Genomic DNA, 10377 nt, shown 5'->3' with positions numbered 1-10377 from the left:
CTGTGTTTGGGCTCAAGCTCACCGTCTGGTGAGGCCCACACATTAGGGGGGACCTCTCACGGGAGCATTTCCCACAATAAGCATCATACACACGTCTCTAAAATGAAGCATATATTAAAATTTCATCATATTTTCTTCCCATTTGTCTTTAAAATAAATACATTTTTAAAGATATACCTAGAGGCTCAATCTTACATCTCTCCTCTCACTGATCTCTTCAGGGCTTCTGAAGTTGATATAAATTATTCTCTCATACGTGTAACAGGGATGTTGAAACAGGAGTTTTAATTGCAATATCAAGACACTAGGCTGGGCACGGTGGCTCACACCTGTAATCCTAGCACTTTAGGAGGCTGAAGTGGATGGATCACTTGAGGCCAGGAGTTCAAGACCAGCCTAACCAACATGAGGAAACCACATTTCTACTAAAAAATGCAAAAAACAAACAAACAAACAAACAAACAAACAAACAAAAGACACTATAGATATCACATTTCAAAAGAGGTACAAGGCGAAATGTAGAATTTAAATGTGAGGTTTTTGGATAACCAATTACCAACTCTTAATCCATCATCCATATCAAGGCTATAAAAAGTTTAGAATTGGATTTTTGTGTGAGGAACAAAATATCGAACTTAGTTTAAAGATGAACTATCTTCCCTACTTCCAATTTGCGTCTTTTGCAGGCAAAAGTGCTGCACCAGAGAAGGAGGTGCTTTCCACTGCTTCTATCTTTCCTCTTACTTCCACACTTCTCTTTGTTATATTTCCCTGTTGGTTTTACCAATGTTTTCTGACCCTGAAGAATTGGACACATTCTGGGGAGGAATGTTGGGAAGGTTAGACATTGCCTTTTTGGCTTCTGCTGGGCTGACCTGGCTGACCTGCACAAGACTTGGCCATATTGAACAGTTCATTCCAACTAATCTCGCAAAAGCAATGCCAACCCCTATCACTTCAAGGCCACTACAGACAGTGCTCATTGTTTCAGGCACTCCAGCCTTATGAGCCTTCTTTTTTAAGAAAATAAAAGTTTTTTAGAGACAAGGTCTTGCTCTGTTGTCTAGGCTGGAGTGTAAAGGTGCAATCCTGGCTCGCTGCAGCCTTGAGCTTCTTCAGTGAAGCAATCCTCCCACCCTAGCCTCCCAAGTAGGTGTGACTACAGGCATGCGCCACTGTGCCTGATTAATTTTTAATTTTTTGTGGAGATAGGGTTTTGCTATGTTGCCCAGCTAGTCTTGAACTCCTGGCCTCAAACTCCTGGACTCAAGAGATCCTCTTGCCTTGGTCTCCCAAAGTGCTGGGACTGCAGGCATGAGTCACTGTGCCTTGCCTTTAGAGCCTTCTTAAGAAGGATATTGCAACTATGACCAATCCATTTTCAAGCTGCTGATAAAGACATACCCAAGACTGGTCAATTTACAAAAGAAAGGGTCTTAATTGGACTTACAGTTCCACATGGCTGGGGAAGTCTCACAATCATGGTGGAAGGCAAGGAGGAGCAAGTCACATCTTACATGGACGGCAGCAGGTAAAGAGAGAGAACTTGTACAGGGGAACTCCTCTTTTTAAAACCATTGGATCTCATGAGACTTACTATCATGAAAACAGCATAGGAAAGACTTGCCCCCATGATTCAATTACCTCCCACTGGGTCCCTCCCACAACACATGGGAATTAAAGATGAGATTTGGGTGGGAACACAGCCAAACAATATCAATGACAAAATACTTGTTGTAGTGCAAGGAAAGAAACTCATTTACATACTGATCACCATTCCCTAAATTACCTCTATGCTTTTATTAACAATGCTGCTATGAATTCCGTCCTTTCCCATTTCCATCTGTTCACATCCTCTATATCTTTCCTTGCCAAATTACAAAAATTGATGTGTCTGGTAAAAGTGACAGAGGGTACATGCTTGGAAAATTGTAGGCATCAGTTCGAATTCCAAGTATTTCAAGACGCGTTTTCTGATATACTCACCACCACATACGTGCTTTGTATGAGATCCTCCCCCTCTTTGTCTCATCTCTGTGTTTACATGCTGGCAAAACTTAGACCAATTGTAGCAGTATAGGTGTGTGTAAGAGGATCTCTTCTTCCACACTCTAATTTCCTGGAAAACATCAACGAAATCTCATTTATTTTTATAGCTGGCATTGCTATATTGACAATATTGGTGCCCATCATACAGAAGGAGTATCACAGCATCCTCTCTAATTCCAGATAGTTGCCACATATGTGAAAAGAGTGCATGCTCATTGTAATTACAGTCATGGTGTGGCAGCTTCTTAGGCTGCCTGACTTACAGTGGTAGTTACTTTCAGTCCATGTCTATGCTAAAGTCAAATCCCACCATCTTATTCTGAAGACGCATTTCAGGCCACAAATGGAATAAAATTCATATTTAGCAATCTAATCCCCACACTACCTATTTGGGTTCCTTGGGGTGGGCATGTGAGTCAGGTTAGTCACGGAATGTTCTTGAGAATACAGGTGTCCAGACTACATGTCTAGTGTTTTTCCCAATCTAGCACTTGCAGATTCTTCATCTCTACATATCGTAGGATTTCAGCTGCTGAGGCATATTTCTAGACTCTACACTGGTTGGGAAAATAGCTAGACAACCATCTACCAGTTCTTAAGGAGAAAAGGCAATGGTTTTCTTTACTAGAACCCAAGGCCAGCTTGTCACCATGCCATGAGCAAATGCCATGACAGGACTTTTTATAAACCCAATTTTCCAGATGATTCTTATGCAGGTAAAGTCTGTCTTCAAGGACATTATTTTTCCAAAACCCAGATAACTCAATGAGAATAAGAGGTAGCAGAATTTAGTTATTCAGAACCAAGCTATCTACTTGAAGCAATGCCCCAAACACAGAACCTTGCAAGATTCTCAGGGGAACATAGTCTGAGAGAAAGATAAGAAATCTTCTTTACCTATGTTGGATAAAAAACAGTCATAAATAAGAGGTTTATGGCTTGGAGCAGAAAATCTTTCCATTGCATTGAAAATGGCAAAGAAAGATTCAGATGAAAAATTTATTGGTAGGCCAGGCCCGATGGCTCATACCTGTAATCCCAGCACTTTGGGAGGCTGAGGCAGGTGGATCACCTGAGGTCAGGAGTTCAAGACCAGCCTGTCCAACATGGTGAAACCCTGTCTCTACTAAAAATACAAAAGTTAGCCAGTTGTGGTGGCACACACCTGTAATACCAACTACTCGGGAGGCTGAGGCAGGAGAATCGTTTGAACTAGGGAGGCAGAGGTTGTAGTGAGCTGAGACTGCACCACTGCATTCCAGCCTGGGAGACAGAGCAAGACTCCATCTTAAAAAAAAAAAAATAAAAGGCCAGCCATGGTGGCTCACTTTTGTAATCCCAGCACTTTGGGAGGCCGAGGTGGGCGGATCATGAGGTCAAGAGATCGAGACTAGTATCCCGGCCCACATGGTGAAACCCCGTCTCTACTAAAAATACAAAAAAAAAAAAAAAAAAATTAGGTGGCAAGTGCCTGTAATCTCAGCTGCTTGGGAGGCTGAGGCAGAAGAATCACTTGAACCCAGGAGGTGGAGGTTGCAGTGAGCCGAGATTGCTCCACTAAACTCCAGTCTGGCCACAGAGCAAGACTCTGTCAAAAGAAAGAGAGAAAGAGAGAAAGAGAAAGAGAAAGAAAATATACCTCACAAGCCATAGTAAAGTGGCAAAATTTTGTTTTCAGAATGCAGTATTTTAAATTTCAGGTAGTATTATTTTTCTGTCCCTGAAAAGTGATTTTAAGGATTTGTTTTTAATCCTATTTACATGTTCACACACTTAGCTACGAATATCTTTCATTCCTTAGGTTAAGATTTTTCAAAGGGTTCTTCTGGGACCACTTGCATGAGAATCACCTGGAGTCTGGGATGCTGTGTGAAATGACATGAGATTCCTGGGTCCATACCGTACCCCCTGCCCCCAGCGGCCACAGCATCCTGGAATAGAGCCTAGAAATCTTGCCTTTACCAGGCACCCCAGTAGATTTTTATGCACAGTAAAGATTGAGAACCACTACCTCTTGTTTTGCTGCCCAAAGTGATAAAATGTGCCGGGAATTTTGGAAATACTTGTTAAGCAAGTCTGGACTTAAAGGAACCACTTAAGTCAGTAACTCAGAGGAATAAGTAGAGTAAAAATGTCATAAATCTCAATAAAGCAATCAATTTCACACTAGGAATAATAAATGCATTAGAAGGTGAGTTATCTCATGGAGAAATTATATAGGCCAAGATTATAACTTTACATTTGAGTTCCCCCTTTTCCATAATTAGCTAATTAAAAAAAATCCTCATCACTTAATTCCAGCTTGCTCAGATCCCTTCAGTCCATAACTCCCTGCTCCTCGTCTTAGTTTAGCTCCTCGTCTTAGTTTGGCTCCTCATCTTTTTCCCTTTTTTTTGAGACAGTCTTGCTCTGTCGCCAGGCTCCAGGCTGGAGTGCAGTGGCGCGATCTTGGCTCACTGCAACCTCTGTCTCCCGGGTTCAAGCAATTCTGCCTCAGCCTCCCGAGTAGCTGGGACTACAGGCACATGCCACCACACCCAGCTAATTTTCGTATTTTTAGTAGAGACAGGGTTTCACCATGTTGACCAGGATGGTCTCAATCTTTTGACCTCGTGATCTGCTCGACTATGCTTCCCAAAGTGCTGGGATTACAGGTGTGAACCACTGCACCTGGCCCTCGTCTTTTTTCTTGTACCACCTTTCCTAAGGACCAGAGAAGTGAAATGATAATATATTGACCACCTACAATGTTCTAGGTATCATATATATATTTTCTCTGTTCTGCAAATCACTCTGAGGCAGGCAATACCCCTTCATTTCATTGGGGAAGACACTGAAGTTCTGAGCTAGTGGGGTCAGTTGTCCTTTCTCTGAATTTAATTACCCAGTTGTATAAAGCTTTCTTAGATAATGCACCTTTATCACTTGCTGACTGAATTCTGACAGATATCAATTTCTAAATCTACCCTGGACATTCAGATGTACCCAGGACCAAGTTGTCCTCATTCTACCTACAGGCATGAATTTCTCCCACTGACCAGATTAGGAGTGCCGTATGTCTGCAGCCTCCCTCAGAATCCCCTGTGTTCTCAGGCCTTGGTCTGAGGGTCCCCTGGGTCTTTCCAGGTAGAAGTTCATTGTACAATGAAACATTCCTTTAGGACCATCTAATCTCTTCTTTAGGTACATCACAGGTGGTTAAAAGGCAAATAAGGGCTGGACATGGTGGCTCATGCCTGTAATCCTAACACTTTGGAAGGTTGAGGTGGGAGGATTACTTGAAGCCAGAAGTTTGAGACCAGCCTGGGCAACATAGCAAGACCCCTGTCTCTATGAAACAAAAACAAACAAACAAACAAAAAACAGCCAGGTGTGGTTATGTGCACCTAACAGCCCAGCTGTTTGGGAAGCTGAAGCCAGAGGATAGCTTGAGCCCAGGAGCTCAAGGCTGCAGTGAGCTATAATCACACCACTGCACTCCAGCCCAGGTAGCAGAGCAAGACCTTTCTCTAAAAAGAAAGAAAAGAAGAAAGAAAAAAATGAAGAAAGGAAGAAGATCATTAGGAAGGAGGAAAGAAAGAATCAAATAAAAATGCAAAAAAAGTAAAAAGTACCTGGAATTACAATGAATTGGCCCCAGCAGTGACCATCTCCAGGTCCACTGTGTAGCCTGAGGTTATCCCTTTCATAATCCCAGAAAATCCTGGAATCTTGGAGAGGGGTGTTCTCAGACCCTTCACACAGTTTATTTCCCAAATCAGACCCTCTCTCCTGGGTCTTGCTGGCCCAAGGGTCTCTGGTTACAGTGGACTGTTTCTAGGCCCCTCTGTGTCCAGGTCTCCTTTCTGTCCAGTCAGCTGTGTCCTTTCCTCTTTTATTCCCCCCAGGAATCTGGATTTCTCAGTGTTCTCTTTCCGCCCCCCACAGGCATAATCCCAGGAATCCTTCCCCACTTCCATTTCCCAAACCCAGTGTTAACCAGTCCCTGTCCATGGTACTAAGAAATACTTTCAAAGCTATTTTTCTTCTCTCTTTGCCCACTCCTTGGTTCATGCCAGGGTAGAATGTTATCTTCTCAGTGAATCAGATCTGTCAGCTCCTAAATCCTTACCTGGGGGTAATAATGAATGTCTCTATAGCACTTTGTTTATGCCTTCTTGAGAATCCAGTTCCATCCTTGTCAGAGTCAGTGGTTAAATGACAGTCCTCTTGCTGGTTGATTTTCAACTCCTCTAAACTAGTCAATGGCAGTGAAAGAATGTGTGATCATGGTAAAAGTGGTAGAATGACAGTTACTATTCATGATTCACTGACCATGGGTCAGGCACTGGTCTAAGCACTTTCTTGTGTTATCCACTGGATCCTCATACTTTAATTATCCTTGTTTTAGAGCTCAGGAAACTTGAGGCAGAGACAGTTTAAGTAACATACACAAGTTGCATTGCTAGTTTGATGCTAGAACCAACATTCTTAGCCATTTGCTGAAACTAGCAATTTCATTGTAGTCTAGAGTTTATAAAACACGTTTGCACATATGAGTTTATTTAATCACTCCTCCCATGAATGTATTCCATGTACTACCCTGGCTACTAATCTGTGAATCTCATATCAAATCTGTATGTGGGAGCAATAGGAGCTGAGAAGAGGCAAGAAAGATGGATGAGGTTGCATCACTACTCAAGGGAGCTATGGAGAGGCGCCTCCAGCGACGGAGGTGGTATATGTGAAGAACCCACAACACACACACAGAATCAGCTTTAAACACCTGCTGGGCCCAAAGAACATGAAACCCTCTTATGAAAATACCAGTCAAGTAAGAATTTTCCTTTCCCTCTCCTCTTGCTTCCATTCCTTCCCCCTTGATCTGGGAGAGGTCAGAAAGAGCAGCTGTCCCTCTATGAAAGAAGGAGGCGGGAAAGGAAACAAAGTCTTCACCCCCCTCCAAACTGAAGTGCCCTTCTATAATGGGCTGAACTGGGAAAGGGGAAAGGAATTTTCATTTTACATGAATTGGTAGCTTCAAACCATTACTTGGATCTGGGCTTTCTAGTTACCATTTTGAGATAAACTAAAGGCCATCCAACCTATGGCTTTAATTTACTACCTGTATAACACTGTTATTATTATTTGTGACGGAGTCTTGCTCTGTTGCTCAGGCTGGAGTGCGGTGGTATGATCACCACTCACTGCAGCTTCAACTTCTTGGGCTCAAGCTACCCTCCCACCTCAGCCTCCTGAGTAGCTGGGACCACAGGTGCTCCCCGCCACATCCAGCTAATTTTTAAAAAAAAAATTTGTAGAGACAGGGTCTTACTATGTGGCCCAGGCTGGTCTTGAACTCCTGGGCTCAAGTGATCCTCCCACCTCAGCCTCCCAAAATGCTGGGATTACAGGCATGAGACACTGTACCTGGCCTGTGTAGTACTTTCAATAACCTTTGAGTAACTAGGGAAGGCATGAATTGACTTGTGTTCAGGACTTGGGTGCTAAGATGATCACCTTGATCCCTTTGTTTTTATTGCCACTAGAGAGGTGACTGTGAGCAAGCAGCTTGTCCACTTCAGGCTTCATGTGAACTGGTCACTTGGAGGGAGGATAAAACTAGATCCAGAATGCTTATTATTCACTACAAAAAGCAATGCATTGCCTCATGAGCACTCTACATATGTGATCTTAGTTAATGCTCACTATAGCCCTCTGAGATACTGCTCTCAAGTGTCTGAGTTGGGAAACATGCAGACCTTGAGCCAGTTATTAATAATGGAGGAAGCTGGAAGAAGAGGGGCCAGGCTATGGGGTACCTGATGCATGTTCCAACTCGGATCAGAGGAGAGTGGACACGCCTGCCACAATCCTAATAGTCACATTTTCCAAGGCCTTATGTTATCTCATTTAGGCTGGAGAGATTTTTATTGTTGTTTTTCTTTTTTGAGACAGGGTCCCACTCTGTCGTCCAGGGCACAATCACAGCTCATAGCAGCCTTGACTTTCTGGGCTTAAACAACCCTCTGAGTACCTGGGACCACAGGTGCATGCCACCACATCTGGTTAACTTTGTTCATTTTTTGTAGAAATGAGGTCTTGCTGTGTTACGCAGGCTGGTCTTGAACCCCTGGGCTCAAGCCATGCATCCACTTTGGCTTCCCAAATTGTTGGGACTACAGGTGTGAGTCAGCACACCCTGTGAGGTTTTCATCTGTTGTTTGGGTTGTGCTCACCCAGTGCAAATGCAGGACCATTGGTCTTTGTCTCGGCTTCCCTAGCCAGAAAGTCTCCTTCACGCCGGATGATTTGATACCATCTTCCTATTTTCTGGAGGTAAGAGTCAGGGGTGGGACGGGGCTCAGGGATGGGAATGCCAGGTAAAGGGGGCAGGTTGTCTACTTTGTCCATTGTTTGGTCATTTTGTTAAAAGGTAAACTTTTACAATTTTTTTTCCCATCAAACATCCAAGTATACATTAATTCAGATGCCATCTTCTCAGAGAGGGCATCCCTGACCATCCTACCTAAAGAGCTTCCTGGTCCCTCTAGACACTCTCCAGTACATTATCTTATGTTACTTTCTACAAAGTAGAGATTATCTTATTCATTTCTTTTTTTTTTTTTCTGAGACAGAATTTTGCTCTTTTTGTCCAGGCTGGAGTGCAATGATATGGTCTCGACTCACTGCAACCTCCGCCTCCCGGGTTCAGGTGATTCTCCAGCCTCAGCCTTCTGAGTAGCTGGGATTACAGACACATGCCACCATGCCTGGCTAATTTGTACTTTTAGTAGAGATGGAGTTTCTCCATGTTGGTCAGGCTGATCTTAAACTCCTGACCTCAGGTGATCTGCCTGACTTGGCCTCCTAAAGTGCTGGGATTACAGGCATGAGCCACCGCACCTGGCCCATTTCTTTCTTTATTGCCTCTCTCCCCTGCAGTGTGAATGTGGGTCTTCCAGAGCAAGGCCCTTGTCTATCTTCTTCACCCCTGTGTCTCCAATGATACAAGGGCTTTAAACAAAGGTTTGCTGGGTGAATTCATATATATCTAGTGACAAAATGGCTGCCATCAAAGTGTTATGTAACCCTTATTAATATTCCTCAATTTTCCTTTCTTAATAAATCATTAACTCTTTCATGAAAATCCATATATTCATCATCAAGATGCAGACATTTCCCCCATGAACATGCGCAAAACTTCCTGATTTCTCTGTAGCTACCATCAGTGAGAGCCACACCTTCAATCTCATCTGATAAAGGCCCATTCTCAACTACAAGATCATTCATAACCCTTTTCTTTATCCAAAAAATGTTCAGCCCAAGATAAAGGAGATGGCTACACATCTACTAAATGGTTTTCATATTTGTGTTTAAAGGTAGGAGGTGAAGATTTTAGGGGAGACAATTTCCAAGTTTCACATCTTTGGGAAGACCAACAATGTAAGAAATGCAATGTCCTTAGCAAAATGAAGTCCTGAATTTCATAGAGAGCTTTTTTCCTTTAAGCTTCAACGTGATGTCAGCATCCTGTAATTACTTCATGTGTTCTTGGCATTCCAGGGAGCAGAGACACTTGGAAGTCTACTCTGCCATGCATAAAGACAATCCAGGATTTCGGACAAATATTTCCATGCTCATGGAAATATCACACACACAAGGGGCTTGAGGGTTCACGGGCTGCTAAAAAACAGGTAATGCAGGTTCCTGGAGCTAGTAGGGAGAGCGAGAGTCAAGACAGGAACAATTGCATGGAGTGAATCTCTGTCTGCTTCAGGGACCAGTACTGTCTCATGGGCTGCTCAGGACAGGATCTGTGTGACTGACAATCTTTGTCTTGCTGGGAAAAACCTTTAAATCATCCTCAAAGACAGAATAAAGACCTCAAGGAAGATCTTTCAACCTGTTTCCCAATGTGCTGCTTCTTGTAGTATAAAAGGCTGAGTTAGGCACTGGGGTTTGGGGGATGCTGCTGAACGTGCCGACTTCTTTGGGAATGGCATAATAATTCCTCTCAAGACTTGTCATTCCCTGGGGGAGAGAGAGAGATCAGTGAACTTAGTGATCAACAGGGACAGTACTGCCCCCACTCCCGTCTCCATCCCAGTTCTTGGATATTTTTGGTTGGCACAATAATTGGTGGGTGTTTAGTGGATGGGTCAGAGATACATGCATCTTACAATGCATGGGAAGTGCTGAAAACTAAGAATCATCCTGCATCCTGCTTGCCTTTGAACTGTGCTGCCTGATGTGCATCTAGGCAGAGGCAGATTTACCGTGAAACTGATAAAGCTTAAACTTCAGGGTCCCTCACTTACATGGAGCCTTTGAATGGAGCCCTTGAAT

This window comes from Sapajus apella, unplaced genomic scaffold (assembly GCF_009761245.1).
Source record: "Sapajus apella isolate SASKATOON/1434 unplaced genomic scaffold, GSC_monkey_1.0 scaffold47, whole genome shotgun sequence".
Lineage (NCBI taxonomy): Eukaryota > Metazoa > Chordata > Mammalia > Primates > Cebidae > Sapajus > Sapajus apella.
The sequence above is the reverse complement of the archived record's forward strand: the minus strand, read 5'-3'. Positions refer to the sequence as shown.